Genomic DNA, 17,244 nt, shown 5'->3' on the forward strand with positions numbered 1-17,244 from the left:
ATTGGCAGCTGCATAGTGGCAAGTTGGAAAGATCTCATTTGAGGAGGAAGAAAAATACACTCTGCGGTACATATAAAGGAGTACCTTGAGAAACTTCCAGAAGTAATTGGGAGCACATTATTATAGTTTTATGCTATACCATTTCAAATAGTCTTTAAAAGTAGATTTTGTAGTCATAGATTGATAAAGCTGGGGATATATGCAATATACCGTTATTCTTTGAACTGGAATAAACTTGACTAGAATAGGAAATTAAATATATTTATTTCATTAAAGAAATAGTTGGTTTTCTAATCAGAAAGCTGTGCTGACTTTTATCCAATCCTTATCTATTGTGATTGGCAGGAAAATCTGCCAGGCCCATAGGATTTTATAAAAGATACTGCTAGTAGTTTACCTAAAAGTTGTCCTCCCATTCTTTCTTACAAACAAAATTCTGATTTTCTTTGGGGCAGCAATATGCTCATTAACATCCTACATTTCCGGGCTTCTCTTTCAGATTGGGGTAGCCATGTGACTTATGGCCATTAAGCTTAATAGAATGCAGGCAAAGCTGCACTTACAAGAAAATTTATACTCTTAAACCTTTATTAAAATCAGAGGAGAAAGGATAAAAATATACTAAGTGTGCAGTCAAATCTAAAAGATAGAAAAACATAATTAAAGAGCAAGATTAAGAAACAGAAATGACAAATTTTCTTGAATTTTGTCTATAAGGTCCCAAATAAATGGACTCTTCACTACCTCTCAGTTTTCATATCTCCTCTCTCTCAGATACAGTAGCCTCTTGCTGCTCCCCTAATATGCCAAGTATACTCCCTTCTCAAGGCTTTGTCCTTCTGCTTCCTCTGCCTGGGATGCTTTTCCCTCAAACATTCACACAGTTTGCTCCCGTGCTTCACTGTGCCTTCTGCTCAGTTGAAAGGCTTTCCTAACCACCTCATCTAAAACAACAAGCCCATGCTCTCTGCCCCTTACCTTGCTTTACTTTTCTTCATGCCACTTATCATTTCACTCAGGAAGTTTCATAGCAGAGTCCTCTCCTACTTTTATTGAACAGATGATTCTCATATAAATGGTTTCAGAGCATACAAAGCCACCCACTTCATTTTATTCACTTAGAATAACCAAAATCTGACCATGGTCAGTGTTCCCCAAAAGGGGGATTTAGAGGTCAATCTCATTTGTGAATAGATTTTAAAATCCTAAATGCTGTACTTACATTTACCCCAGGTAATGTGTACAGTGTATTATAAGATTATTAAATAGAATTTAATAATAGATAAGTCAGCCCAATAAATATGACCTTTCATCAAAGTGGTGGAAAAAAAATTTCTATTGTGATTAAAACTTATAATGGAGAGTATGGGGACAGGTACATTAAAAGTGCCCTCCAGACAGGCAGAGGAAGAAAAGAATGCAACTGATGCCATTCAAAACACACACACACACACACACACACACACACACACACACACACACACCCCTCTTATAAACACTTAACCTGGTTTTTCAAGAATATGTAGCAAGACAAAGAAAATTCAGAATGTACCCATATCACTTTGCAAAATGATTTAACTTCAGACCTAGAAGAAAATGTTTTGCATTTCAGGTTAAGTATAAAATCTATAACCATCAATGACTCAGAGCAGTGGAGTAGATCTGCAAATAATAGGCTTTCTGTTTGGGAAAAATAGTGCTTTCTCTCTGCAGGTGTAGAGAAGTCCCATGTCAGATGTGTAAAACATCATTTTTTGCATACATTAAGAATACTGACTTTATGGTACTTTTTATAAGAAACTGTAAGAAGCATTTGTAACGTACAGTTTTATTTAACTGCAGTTGAGTTCCTTCATGATAAACTGTACTCCTAAAAGCATACTTACCACCATATCCTTCAAGGTTTACAAATATATATATATTCACAAATTTTCAACAGAATCTTTAAATATTAAAATTTTCATTTTAAGATAGATTTTGGGAGATCTAAAAACAGCTATTCTTTTCTTAGCTTTGTTCAGAAAGCATTTCCTTTAATTTTCATCAATTTTTCAATAAGTCATTATTGTATCACTGACATTGTCATAGACTTCTGAGTACTTTCTCGCTCCAGCCTTCTGATTTATCAGTTGCCTTAGAAGTACTCGGTAGCTATAGTCATAAAGCAGAGGAATTTTTTCTATTACTCACTGAGAAGTTTCATTTTTGCTCTCCAGTCTACCAAGCCCTACATTTGCCAAAGTAATGTTCTACTTTCTCACCACAGCAATTCTAAAACAATAGGTTGAATAGCTGCATGCAAAATTTCTTGACAAGAATTAGATTTCAAATTTAACTTCTTTTTGCCCGGCTGAATTCTAATTATTTTAGCTTAAACAAAAGCCAAGATAGAACAAATGTTTACTCACATTTATTTCTTTCTCATTTACGAATTGATCTGAAAGATTTGTTACTAAAACAAATCTACTATCTCACAGGACAAATGATGTCACTCATATTTTAGAGGTTTAAAATTAATCAAGTATTGCAAACTTATGTAAACACAAAGATTAATAGCTCTTTTTCTATAGAACCATGTAATTATCTTTAAACAGGACTTTAGATATAAAAATATGTATTACAAAACCAAAGAATCTTCTAACACAATAATGGTTCTTTGTGTCTCCAAAGATTGGACATACATAGGAATCGGACAGTAAATAAAATAAGTTCAAATCATGTCAGTATTTAACTAACACATGAGCCTTCCTTTGGCTAAAGGTTTTCATTTTATTTTTAGAACTAAGGCAAGTCAATAAAACAACTCTGATACCAAAAATCTCTGAGCTTTTATTTAATCATAAAAAGGTCTCTTACATATTGGCCTAGAAGATACACTTATAGCAATTTCCTCAAGAAAATGAACACAAGAATGGTTTTATAAGATATAACTAGCTACAATTTTCTTCTCCAAAAGCAATTTTTAAAGTTTTCTTTACTAAGACTGTGTCTACAAGAAACCTAAATAGTCAATTCAGTCAAAAATATGTTTTATTCAAGTAAAGGGAAAAAAAACTTATGGATTGTCTGACATTCTGCAGACCAAGCCAAATGACTGATTGCTTTTGTAACATGTTTACAAAGCCTAAAGAAGGGCCCAATGAGTTTTCTAGTTCATACTGCCATATTTTAAGGAAGACTGGCACTTGCTTATTATTTTCATTAAGGGCATGATTAGGAAAATGAGTCTGTATTGTCTTATAAAAGGATTTACAGTATATTTAAAATTTACATTATTTCAGAATTTTAAAAAATGTTTGACTGGTGTTTGCTTTAATTTTTCCTTTCTATTTTGATTTGCATGATGTTCTTCACTGATTAAGCTGTAATACGGAAGTACAGTCTTAAATGTGGCCCCTATACTGACAGTTAAAAGCGAGAACAGAGGTCAGGCGGTGGCTCACGCCTACAATCCCAGCACTTTGGACGGCTGATGCGGGTGGATCACGAGGTCAGGAGATCGAGACCATTCTGACCAACATGGTGAAAACCCATCTCTACTAAAAATACAAAAATTAGCCAGGTGTGGTGGCATGCACCTGTAATCCCAGCTACTAGGGAGGCTGAGGCAGGAGAATTGTTTGAACCCAGAAGGTAGAGATTGCAGTGAGCCAAGATCGTGCCACTGCACTCCAGTCTGGCAACGGAGCTAGACTCTGTCCCAAAAAAAAAAAAAAGGGTGAAAACAGAAATTGCAGTTCAGAGACAGTGGATAAACCAGGAAACCCTCTCCCCGATTCTTCCCTGTTGATATCAGTCTTTTCTCCCTCTCCATTATAAGCAACCAGAAGCTGGCCGGGCACAGTGGTTCACACCTATAATCCCAACACTTTGGGAGGCAGAGGCAGGCCGATCACTTGCAGTCAGGAGTTCGAGACCAACCTGGCCAACATGGTGAAACCCCATCTCTACAAAAAATACAAAAATTAGCCAGTCGTGGTAGTGTGCTCCTTTAGTCCCAGCTACTCAGGAGGCTGAGGTGGGAAAATCGCTGGAACCCAGGAGGCAGAGGTTGCAGTGAGCTGAGATCACACCACTGCATTCTAGCCTGGGTAACAGAGCGAGACTCTGTCTCAAAAAAAATAACAAATATAAAACTAAGCAACCGGAAGCCAAGGACCTTTCTCCAACACAGGCCCTTCCTTGTACATAATAGGCACTCAGTGAAAATTTTTGGGTGGTGATTTTGTGGAAGAGAGCCAGAATCATAAATCACTTAGTTAGAAAAACAGGAAGGAATATAGGAAAAGTTGTCAAAGAAATGAGGGGATCACATGGAGAAGAGATATCTCAAGGGGAACGTGAGAGCTCTCTTCACATTTCTGAAGAAGATAAGGCATACAGGATTAGACTTCTGTGTGATTTGAAGAGAGAGTAGGTGCCAATTTCCATCTAATATAAAGGGCTTCCTGACATTTATAGCTGTCAAAGATAAAGGGAAAGACTATCAGAGTGTGTGCTTCCCCTGCAGAAGATGGCCAGGAATGGAACAGCTCAGTCTCCAACTCTGGCCTTGGCGACTGGGGCCATTTGTTTAAAGTGCTGAGGTACTGGGTTCATCTCACTGGGGTGCAGTCAGTGCTGAGTCCCTGACTGCTTTGCAGCCCGACCAGCGAGGCTGAAGCAGGGAGGCATGGCCTCACCTGGGAAGGCATGGGGAAGGAATCCCTTGCTTTCCTAGCCCAGAGACTAGGACTTTGCAGCACTGGAGAATGGTAGCTCACCACACCCCAGCCTGCTTTAGCAAACAGGCACACCAGGAGATCATATCCCACCTGGCCAGGAGGGTCCACGCCCACGGAGCCTCCCTCATTGCTAGCACAGCAGTCTGATCTACCCGTGAGGCGCTGCTTGAGGCTGGGAGGCAGCCCGCCATTGCTGAGGCTTGTGGAATCCAACCAAGCTGCTGGGAAGCTCAACTGGGTGGAGCTCACAGCAGCTCAAGGAAACCACCTGTCTCTGTGGGCGCTCACCCTGCAGGGACGGGGCTGATAAAAAATAAACGCAGCAGAAGCCTCTGCCAGGCCATAAGCGACTCTGTCTGACGAGCACAGAGAGGCAGTGGATCTCCCAACACAGGTTGAAGAGATCTGAGAACAGGACAGACTGCCTGCTCAAGTGGGTCCCTGACCCCTGAGTAGCCTAACTGGGAGACATCCCCACTAGGGAGCAGTCTGATTCCCTCTGGGGTGGAGTACACCCCCTGAGAGGAAGCTTCAAGCAAAAGATCAGACAGTACCTCGCTGTTCAAAGAATATTCTATCTTGCAGCCTCTCTGCTGTGAAATGCCAGGCAAACAGGGTCTGGAGTGGACCTCAAACAATCTCCAACAGACCTGGCAGCTGGTCCTGACTGTTAGAGGGAAAACCTCAAAACAGGAGGACACTACAAGCCCCATCAGTGCGCCATCATCAAGACAGAGGCCGTCAATACAAAGGGTGAGGGGAAAAGAAAAGCAGGGCAGAAAGCTGGAAATTCAAAAATAAAACACATCTCCCCGGCAAGAGGCGCAGCTCCTTGGCCATGAGGATCAAAGCTGGGCCGGAGAATGGCTGGGAGATGAGAGCTGAAGTCCGTGGAAATTTCTCAGAGCTAAAGGGAGGGTACGTACCAGCTGGTAAAATCTTAGAAAAAAAAAAGTGGAAAAGAATTGTGACTGAATAATTAATGCAGAGAAGGTCATAAAGCAGAAACCGAAAAATTGAAAATACACAGCCCATGAGAAATCGTGACAAAATGCACAAACCTACAGTAACCGACCGATCAACTGGAAGAAAAGAGTATCAGCGATTGAGGATCAAATGAATGAAATGAAGCGAGAAAGAAAGAAACCAAAAGAAGAAAAATGAAGAAGAAACCACGAAGTATGGGTTCTCAGCAGATAAAATCTACGTCATGATTGGCGTGCCTGCAAAGTAGGGAAAATGGAACCAAGTTGAAACACTCTTCAGGATATCATCCAGGAGAACTTCCCCAACCTAGTAGACAGGCCAGCAATTCAAATCCAGGAAATCTGAAGATGCTCCTCGAGGAAAACAACTCAAGACACATAATTTACCAATTCACCGAAGTTGAAATGGAAAAAATCTTAGGGCAGCCAGAGAAAGGTCAGGGTTACCCTGAAAGGAAGCCCATCAGACTCGCCAGATCTCGGCAAAACTCTCCAAACCAGAAGAAATTGGGGCCAATATTCAAAGCATTCATGAAAGAATTGCAGGCAGAATTTCCTCCAGCTAAACTAAGTTTCATAAGTGGAAGGAAAATAAAATCAGCACAATTAAGCAAATGTAGAGATTTTGTCACGACCAAGTGCCTTACAAAGACCCTGAAGGAAGCACTCAACATGGAAAAGACAGCAAGGTACCAGCCACTGGCTTAAAAACTGTAGAAATGCAAGACCATCGAGGCTAGGAAGAAACTGCATCAACTAACAGAACAAATAACAGTTAATATCATAAGCCAGGCAGGATCAAGTTCACACACACTTAACAATCTTATAAATGTAAATGGACTAAATGCTTGAATTAAAAGACACAGACTGGCAGCTGGATGAGGTCAAGACCCATCAGTCTGCTGTATTCAGGAGACCCATCTCACACATAGAGACATGAGCAAAATAAAGATGGAGGAAGATTTACCAGCAAATTAGAGAACAAAAAAGCAGGGGTTGCAATCCTAGTCTCTAATCCCAAAACAGACTTTCCTTATAAAGATCAAAAAGAGACAAAGAAAGGCCATTACGCAATGGTAAAGGGATCAAATTCCTTGGGAAGGAGCTAACTATCCTAAATATACTTATTTTTAATGCAAAGGGGCACTGATTCATAAAAGCAAGTCCTTAGAGACTTACAAAAGAGACTTAGACTCCCATACAATAATAATGCAGGAGACACCAACACTCACTGTCAGCATTAGACAGATCAACAAGACAGAGAAAGTTAAACAGGACATCCAGGGTGAACTCATCTCTCTGCAGCAAACAGACCTAATGAACTTATCTATAGAACTCCACCCCAAGTCAGCAGAATATACATTCTTCTCAGCACCATCATTGCCTACAAAATTTAAAGCCCATATAATTGGAAGTAAAGCGCCACTCATAAAATGTACCAAGAACAGAAATTATAACAAACTGTCTCTCCGACCACAGTGCAATCAAGGCTGGGCTGGGACTAAAACTCAATCAAAACCGCTCAACTTCACATGGAAGCCAGACAGCTGCTCCTGAATGACTACTGGGTACATAACAGAAATGAAGGCAGAAATAAAGATATTCTTTGAAACCAATGAGAACAAGATACAACATACCCAGAATCTCTGGGACACATTTAAGCAGTGTGTAAGAGGAAGTTACCTAATGCCCCACAGAGAAAGCAGGAAAGATAAAGGTGAAGCACTCCTGCTTATACATGAATTCAAAAAGAACTAAGAGAAGCAAAACTGACACATTCCAAAGCTAGCAGAGAAGGCAAGAAATAACTAAGATCAGAGCAGAACTAAGAAGGAGATAGGGAGCACAGCCTCCAAAAATCAATGAATCCAGGAGTTGGTTTTGAAAAGATCAACAAAATTGACAGACCACTAGCAAGACTAATAAAAGAAAGAAAGAAGAATCCATTCATTGCAATTAAAAATGATAAAGGGGATATCACACAAAGCCACAGAAATACAAACTACCATCAGAATACTATAAACACCTCTATGCAAATAAACTGAAGAAACTAGAAGAAATGGATAATTTCTGGACGCTTTACCTCTTCCAAAAGCTAAACCAGGAAGAAATTGAATCCTGAATATAGACCAATAGTAGGCTCTGAAATTGAGGCAATAATTGTAGCCTACCAGCAAAAAAAGTCGGAACCAGATGGATTCACAGCTGAATTCTACCAGAGAATTATAAGGAGAGTGGTACCGTACAGCTACAAACTATTCAATCAGCATAGAAAAAGGGCTCCCTCCTAACTCTATTTTATGAGGCCAACATCTATCCCTGATGATACCCCAAAGCCTAACGAAGACACAACAAAAAAGAAGATTGCAGACCAATATCCTGATGAACATCGATACAAAAATCCTTAATGATACTGTAGCAAACCGGATTCAACAACACATCAAAAGCATCCACCAGCGTCAAGTGGGCTTTATCCCTGGGATGCAAAACAGTTCAACGATGCATAAATCAATAAACACCGTCCAGCATATAAACAGAACTGAGACAAGAACCACGCAGTTATCTCAGCAGATGCAGAAAAAGGCTTTTGACAAGGTCAACAGCCCTTCATGCAAAACCTCAATAAATTCGGTATTGATGGAGCGTACTCAAAATCTGTAAAGAGCTATTTATATTAGGCCCACAGCCAATATCATGCTGAATGGGCAAAAACTGGAAAAATTCCTTTGAAAACTGGCACAAGACAGGGATGCCCTCTCACCACTCCTATTCAACATAGTGTTGGAAGTTCTGGCTAGGGCAATTAGGCAGAGAAAAGAAATCAGGGTATTCAAACCAGGAAAAGAAGTCAAATTGACCTGTTTGCAGATGGCCTGATTGTATATTTAAACCCCATTGTCTCAGCCAAAATCTATAGCTGTCCTTAACTTCCAGCAAGTCTCAGGATACGAGATAAATATACAAAAAATCACAAGCATTCTTATGCACCAATAACAGACAAACACAGAGGCCAAATCATGAATGAACTTCCATTCTAATTGCTTCCAAAGGAATAAATACCTAGAATCCAACTTACAAGGGATGTAAGGACCTCTTCAGGAGGCTACAAACCACTGCTCAGTGAAATAAAGAGGACTAACCAATGGAAGGAAACCTGCCATGCTCGCTTGGATAGGAAGAATCCAATATCGTGAAAATGGCCATACTGCCCAAGGTAATTTATAGATTCAATGCCATCCCCATCAAGCTACCAATGAGTTTCTTTACAGGGTGGAAAAACTGCTTTAAAGTTCATATGGAACCAAAAGAAGCCCGCATCTCCAAGACAATCACAAGTCAAAGAACAAAGCTGGAGGCATCACACTACCTGACTTCCAAACTATGCTACAGCTACAATGCGCCAAAACAGCATAATTTTTCGGTACCAAAACAGAGATATGAATGAACAGAGTCCTCAGAAATAATACCACACATCTACAGCCATCGGTCATGACAAACCTGAGGAAAAGGAAACAAGAAATGGGGAAAGGATTCCCTGTTTAATAAGTAAGACTAGGAAAATTAAACATAGAGTAGAAAGCTGAAACTGGATCCCTTCGCCCTCATATAGAAAATTAATTCCAAGATGGACTAGAGACTTATCTTTAGACCCTATCTACAAAATCTCGAGGAAAACCTAGGTAGTACCATTTCAGGACATAGAAGCGCATTGAACTTCATGTCTAAAACACCAAAAGCAACGGCAGCAAAGCCAAAGTGGCAAATGGGATCTAATTGAAGCTAAGAGCTTCTGCTGACAAAGGCTACCATCCAGAGTGAACAGGCAACCTGGAATGGGAGAAAATTTTTGCAATCTACTCATGTGACAAAGGGCTAATATCCAGAACCTACAAGAACTCAAACAAATTTACGAAAAACAAAACAGCAAAATAAAACTGGACAAAGGACACTGAACAGACATTTCTCAAAAGAAGACATTCATACAGCCAACAGACTACTGTGAAAAAAATGCTCATCACTGGCCATCAGAGAGAAATGCAAATCAAAACCACAATGAGATACACATCTATGATTTAGAATGGCGATCATTTAAAAGTCAAGGAAACAACAGGTGCTGGGAGAGGATGTGGAAATAGGAACCACTTTTACACTGTTGGTGCAGTTGTAAACTAGGTTCAGCCATTATGGAAAGCAGTATGGCGATTCCTCAAGGATCTAGAGTAGATGTACCATATGACCCAGCCATCCCATTACTGGGGATATATACAAGAATTCTCATTATGCTGCTATAGAACACATGCACATATAACTGCTGCACTTTCTTATAATATAAGGCACGGAATCAGCAAATGTCAAAATGGTGACAGAATTTGGATTAAGAAAATGTGGCACATATACACCATGGAATTACTATGCAGCCATAAAAAGATGGTTGCATCTTGTAGGAACCTGGATGGCCATTCCATCATTCTTAGCAAACTATCACAGAATTGAAACCAAACACGCATGTTCTCACTCGCCAGGTGGGAGCTGGTCATCAGATCCATAGGGACTCCAGGAGGGAACATCACACACGGGGGCCTATCATGGGGAGGGGGAGGGAGAGGATTGCAATGGGGTCTCACCTACCAGTGTAAATGACGATTTAGTGGGTTACAGCAGACCAATATGGCACAAGTATACATATGTAACAAACCTGCACGTTATGCACATGTACCCTACAACTTAAAGTATAATAATAATAAATAAATTAAAAAAAAAAAAAAAAAAAGACTATCTCAGTGACTACAAGTGTTTGAGTAGAGACTGCAGTGTCAGTTGGAAGAAGGGAAGCAATGGGGGAATTTAAGCACAGACTAGGACGTATTGAGGTTCCTTCTACCCTTAAAATTATATGAAGATGAATCACTCCCAACGATCATCTGAGATGTAGCAGACATTTAAAGGAATGGAAGTGGCATTGTTCCTCACCTCCACTGTGGAGATTTCAATATTATAATGGGGATCCAGATCAGACCAAACCAGTTACAGCCCTAAAATTCACCTCAGTCAACATGAACTCCACTTGTAACAGATCAGCATTATTGGAATTTATCCTGGGGTGGGGAGGGGCATAGTAAGATGCCGTGCGCGGGGGAGATGAGCCAGAAGGTTGGATATGCTAAGAAGTAGTGGCCCTGCCTAGAAAAGAAAAAGATAAAAAACAGAAGAAAATATATTATAAGAAAAAGGAAATAATCCCTCCTTCCTCTTCATGAAATCAGAGAACAGGTCTAAGAGCGAGCAAGTGGGCCCACATGTAGCTAAGGCAGACAAAAAATTCAGTGTTGCCAATAGATTCTTGAAGAAGTAAAACTGCTCTAAGGATCCAAACAGGAAGGCTCTGCTGTGCTCCATCCAGGAAGCTGAAAAGAAAACAGTCTCCTCATACTCAGGAATCTTAATCCAATAAGCAAAAGATCAATAAGATCAGGAATTCAATAGTAAATCTGGGAAGTCTGCTAGCTGTGACTATCATGTACCAATTAAAACTTTTTCACTAATAAATATATTAATGTAAAATTCCACAGTCAAGAGTACCTGTGCTCTACGTCAAACATTCTCAAGAGTACTGAGAGAGAGGAGCTGTCCAAAGCCAGCAACTTTCCAGGAAAACTACGTAGTTAGCTGAGGAAATGGGTAATGTAACACTCTGACTTGGATGTTTCATTCCACATGAGGAAAGGCACTCTGATCCTCAAGATCATGTTCAAGGGATGAAAGCACAATTGAAGGATTCAGGCAACTTTCCCCTTATAGCCAGACCACTGCAAACTTGACAACTCCGAACAGTCTACAACAAAATACCAACAACAGATTCCAAAATCCCTGTCTTCAAGTTTTAGCAGAAATAATATTAATTTAATAAAACAGAAACAACAACAAAAACTACACTGAACTGTGACCCCTCCAGGGCAGGAACCATGTCCTATTGACATTGCCATTTATGTCCAACAAAAGGCCTCCATTAAGTAAGGATTATTGATTGAAAGTCATTAACTGATTGATGGAAACAGTGTTTAGGAGCTTACAAATATAACATACAACGCAGGTACCCAGTGTAAGGCAGCCAATGACCTGACATGTAAACGAAGTCAGAATGTATCTGTGAAGTCTCCAAGGCCAAAAACTGCACCTCCACCATAATGAAGCCCTCACTCCATCCTGTAGCTTTCCTTTTGGAGCAAAATGTCAAAACCCCTATACCCAGCCTGACTCTAATCAGGCTAAATTTCTACCTGATTCTGAAAGGCTCCCTATCAGACAAGATGCTATAACTGCACCCCCATCTTATGTTCTAGTCAACATTTTTGGTTTTCAGGAGTCTAAAAGGATATAAACACGTAAGTATTTATTTTGGTGATGGACAATATTGTCAAACCCAAAGGGCTTCTGCTAGCCTTACCTACTCCCCAACAACTATAGGCATTGGTCATAATAAACCTTATTATTAATATCTTCATATTCAACAAAAGATCAATCTTTTTGCAGACAGAGTAACTAACAATAACTGGTTTGTTTTTCTTTCATAACAAAACGTGTAAGTAATAGCTAAGACCAAAAAGATTCATGTGAGACATAAAATAACTTTCCAGGCTCCCTAGCCACATAATTTCAAGTAAGAATGCTTGTTTTCTGGGAGAGCCTGTTTCCTTCGATCCCAGTGATGAGCCACTTATCCACAGCACACAAATCCTAGGCTCATAGCCAGAACAAAAGCATTTAGAATGTCATAGCTGAGGAATAAATGTGCCATGGCTGTTAAATTCAGCAAAACAGGAAAGATAAGGGAAGACTGCATCTGGCACCAGAACTACCCAGTAAGAAAAGGCACTCGGTGGCAAGTTTTCTATAAGTCTGATCAGTAAGAGTATCTAGAAGGCAGTTAGGAGTCCAGCAAAGAGCATCAGAGGCCCCACAGGAGAACAGACCAAATGAGAATCCAGCCATCTAATAGTTTATGTATATATCCAGTACACACTTTAATACCTGTGATACACTAAGGACTGAATTAGGGATAAGGAGATTATGAAGGTACAGGCTTCACTCATAATGATTATGATAATGATAACAAATATGAACAAAGTATAAAAGTGATACAAAAGATGGAGTGGCCAAAGAAGTAACATGATCTAGTGGGACACATAAATTTTTTGAATGAGAGATACCAGGGTTTGAATTCCACTCCTATCTCTTATTAGCTCAGTTCCCCCGTATGCAAAGCAGCAGCAGCAACTATCTTGTTTTCTTTTTTTCTTTTTCTTTTTTTTTTTTTTTTTGAGACAGAGTCTTGATCTGTCACCCAGGCTGGAGTGCAGTGGCACGATCTCGGCTTACTGTAAGCTCCACCTCCCAGATTCACGCCATTCTCCTGCCTCAGCCTCCCGAGTAGCTGGGACTACAGGCACCTGCCACCACGCCCGACTAATCTTTTTGTATTTTTAGTAGAGATAGGGGTTTCACCATGTTAGCCAAGATGGTCTCAGTCTCCTGACCTCGTGATCCACCTGCCTCGGCTTCCCAAAGTACTGGGATTACAGGTGTGAGTCACCGCGCCCAGCCAGCAGTAACTATCCTATGTAATTGTTGTGAGGACTAACTAGATAACACTTGTAAAGTTCCTGGTACTTTGTCTGATACATATTATTGCTTTAAAAATCATTATTACTCACTTGCTGAGGGGAAGTTTCGTGGGGCAGGTAATACTCAAACTAAGTTGTAAGGAATGAGTTGGAGTCACCTGTGAAGAAGTCAAGGAAAGGTTCTCCAAGTAGAGACACCAGCACATGCAAGGGCTCAGAGCCTGTGGTTCCAGATGAATGGAAGGAGGTGGTTTCCATTTGAAGGCGAGAACAATAGGAGAGACAAAGTTGGGTCTCTCTCCTGGGATGAGAAATGGGAAGAAGCACTTTCAGAAAAAATTCGGGTTAAATAAGAGTGTTTTTCACTGAAGAATAGGCACAAAAGATGGATGGGGTGGAGTGGGACATGAGGCTTTTGTTCTGAAGAGCTGCAAAAAGAAAAGACTACTGTAATGGAATAGTCTTAGGTGGGCACTGCCAGAACTGACCCTAATCAGCCACAGGTTTTAGTGAATAGAGAGTGACCACCAAATTCAACACTAACTCTTCAGCAAGCAATTGAAACTCTGCAATGGAGGGGGCACAGGGCATCAATGTCTGCTGAAAATATAAACTGTAAAGCTAAAAAGTATCAAGAATAGGCTCCAGCCAGTACAATCAATCAAAATCTACTGCCATATGAACATATTAGAATTTAGTGACAAATTCACTATAGTCAATGTTTCAATGTGACAGAATAAATGACTTATTTCTAATGAGTGCCAAAATTACAAAAAATACCAAACAATGCTTCTCACTATAACTTCCACAATGAAATATTAAGTTCTTTATTTTATACATATATACATGCAAATGCCCCTACTCCAAATTCAGTACTATTGCCAATAAAGCTACACCAATTTTAAGAAACAGAACATGAATGTTCTACCATTTGAGAGTCTAAAGACTTCAAGTTTCTAAACAGTTATTGAACATTAAAATCTCAGAAGTCTTCTGAGACAATTTTGCATCTATTTTTCATGTACACAAACTTAAAACGAAATGTTTGTACTCATGCTAAAGCAGAAAGAACCCAAGCTTTACTGTCAGACCAACGCTCAAATTCCTACCTAGTAACCTACCTGGTCTCAGTCTCCACATACGCAACATATATAGATGGTGTGTATATATATCTGAATGGCATATTTGTTTTAGGGATAAGGTATCACATATGTAAAGTCCTGATATGTTTTAAGCTCCTAATAAATGGAGGCTTTTATTACTGTTGTGCAACTCTGTCAAAACCCGATGCATGATAGCATCAGAAAATTATTTTAGCAGTCGTAATCTCTCAACCTAATGCTCCAAATATTGTTCTACATGGATTCTAAGATACAAACTGCCATATAATTAGCTCATAGCTAGCTTAAAATACAACCCTATGGGAGCTTGCTCTAGATGTTTGCAGCTGAGTTGTAGAGGGAATGACTTGATGAAATAGCCTACAAGCAACTTGTCAAGCTAAATTCTGAATGCTACAAGGCACCCAGATACCACATTTATAAGAACTGTATATTTTAAATATGTAAATTCTGAATAGCAAAGAGAACATTCTAATTTAGCCAAGACCAAAGTCTATCAAATAAAAATTACTCATCTATATTATACCTTAACAACTGATTGAGAAGGAATAGTATACATATGATTACGTTTTCAGAGAAAGGAGGCAACTGTATCCACAGATTTATTTATTTGGTGAGTTTTTGAAACCTTGCAATGGAACTATAAAAACAATGTGATTAAAATCGATAGAGCACATCAATTGGTGATTCTGTTGCCCAAGAAAAGGCAACAAGCCTTAGGCATGTTATTAGTAGATCATACAATTTCACTGACAGGTTCAAGATTTTTAAAGGCAACTGAGAAGAGAGAGGATTTCTCTTTTGGTGCCAAGGGATTTTTCTCTTCTAAAAGGAAATCATCATGTCCTTTTAAAAATGAAGATTAAAAATGTCTTCTGTAACATTTGAAAAATAATATTGTTTTCCTTTATTTCCTAAAATAAAATATATTGATGATTCTGATTAAAATTAAACTGAAAGCTATTTTTGTTGAACAATACTGTATCCAACCACATATCCATTTAACAAATATCAGAATAATTTGGGAAGTAGAGGTTATAAGTTCATTATTTCCAAAAAGTCCACGCAGAAGAACATGAAAGTCTAAAAATATGAGTTTCCAGACCTCTTCTGCAAAAATTATAAATGATTCTCTTTTCATGTATTAGTGATAAAAGTATATACTTTTACACAGGCCTTCAAAGTCAAAGAATGTTGTTTCAAAGCACACTTTTTAACCAGATAACAAAAGTTATGTAGATATAAATTTGTCTTATTAAAAAGTGACCAAGCCAAACCGAACCTAAAATCAGCAAGACTTTAGTCAGATATTCCACTATACTACAAACAGAAAATTGCAAAAATGTTCAGCTGGTTGCTTTATCGTGAAAAGTCCAGAGTAGAAACATCTTTGTGTAGCTGGGAAAACTAATAGCAATGATTTTATGTAGCTTTATGCTTACAACAGAAAAGAAAAAGTTGACTACAAAGTTGACCAGAGTTTAATCACTGAATCTCAATAGGAAATACAAGGCAAGGTTCACAGAAATAAATAAGTTGACTCAGTCATTAGGCTGTATAGCTTTTGCCAAATGAACAGTAAAGTCTACTTAGTGGAGCTTAAGTCTTTACACTTACATCAGGCATAATTTTTCAAAGAAAACTACAAAACACTACTTTCGTGTCAGTAATATATGTACATACTTGAAAACATAATAGCTTTATATTCTAAATAACTATTGAAATAGATAGCTTTATTAACTAAATAATGCAAACAATTTTCTTTAGCTTCTCCCTCTCCCTCAGTTTCCACATTCAATATTGACAAGTCCATTCTTTTCCAAAACACTTCTCAAATCAATCAGTTTTCTCTATTCCAAATATCATATCCTAGCCCACACCACTATCATCTCTTGCCTGGATTACTGCAAGAGTTTCCTAACTGGCCACCTTGACTCCATCTAAGCCATATTATCCAAAGCTTTCTCCATACTCTAGCCAGAATACTATTTCTAACACGCAAATCTGATCACATTTCTTCCCAAGAAAAACCACTTCAGTGGCTCCCAAAAGCACTGACATTAAAGTAGATCCCTTAACATGACATACAGGAGCCTGTGTGATACGGTCTCAGCTTAATTCTTCAGGCTTAACTCATACTACTTCCTTAACAAAATTTGCCAACATACAGAACTTCTTTCATTTCCTGGAATCCAGTGCTTTATCTAGGCCTTCTTATGTGTACTCAGCCTGGAACACTCTTTCCCATTCCTCTCTTTATCTGCATAATTCCTACTCTTCCTGCAAATCTCAGCTTAGACATCATCTCCTCTGAAATTCTCTTAAAATCTTGAGTCTTGGTTGAGTCTCAGCCTCTCCTATGTACACTTACTACACCATACTCTGAATTATACTTGGTCACCTCCTTGTTTGTGTCCTTCACTACACTCAAAGCTCCCTGAAGGCAGAGATGGTGTTTATGTTGTTAGTCACTGTTTATCAGGTGAGAGAATGACATAATAAAATGTGCTTTTTGGAAAGCACATTCTACCTTCAGTATAGAGAATGTACAGACAGCAGGACAAGCCAGGAGATGGGAAGACAGGAAATCATTACAATCGTTTTAAGCAAGATGAAATTGTGGCCTTAACTAGAAAAGCAAAATCAGGAATGAGGAAAGTAGACAAATTCTAGCGATATATAAGATGTATAGTGGTAAAACATGGTAACTAATCAGTTATGACGTGATGAGGGTATGAGAAAAGTCAATACATTGAAAACTGAGAGACATGGCAGCCATTTACTGAGACAG

At 39.1% G+C, this 17,244-nt stretch overlaps 1 protein-coding gene across 6 annotated transcripts in view; it reads right to left on the minus strand.

Moving 5' to 3' along the window:
- Positions 1-17,244, minus strand: part of STK33 (serine/threonine kinase 33) — a 248,774-nt gene that overhangs the window by 93,353 nt on the left and 138,177 nt on the right. The gene's annotated exons all lie outside the window — the stretch shown is intronic.

This window comes from Papio anubis, chromosome 12, assembly GCF_008728515.1.
Source record: "Papio anubis isolate 15944 chromosome 12, Panubis1.0, whole genome shotgun sequence".
Taxonomy (NCBI): Eukaryota; Metazoa; Chordata; class Mammalia; order Primates; family Cercopithecidae; genus Papio; species Papio anubis.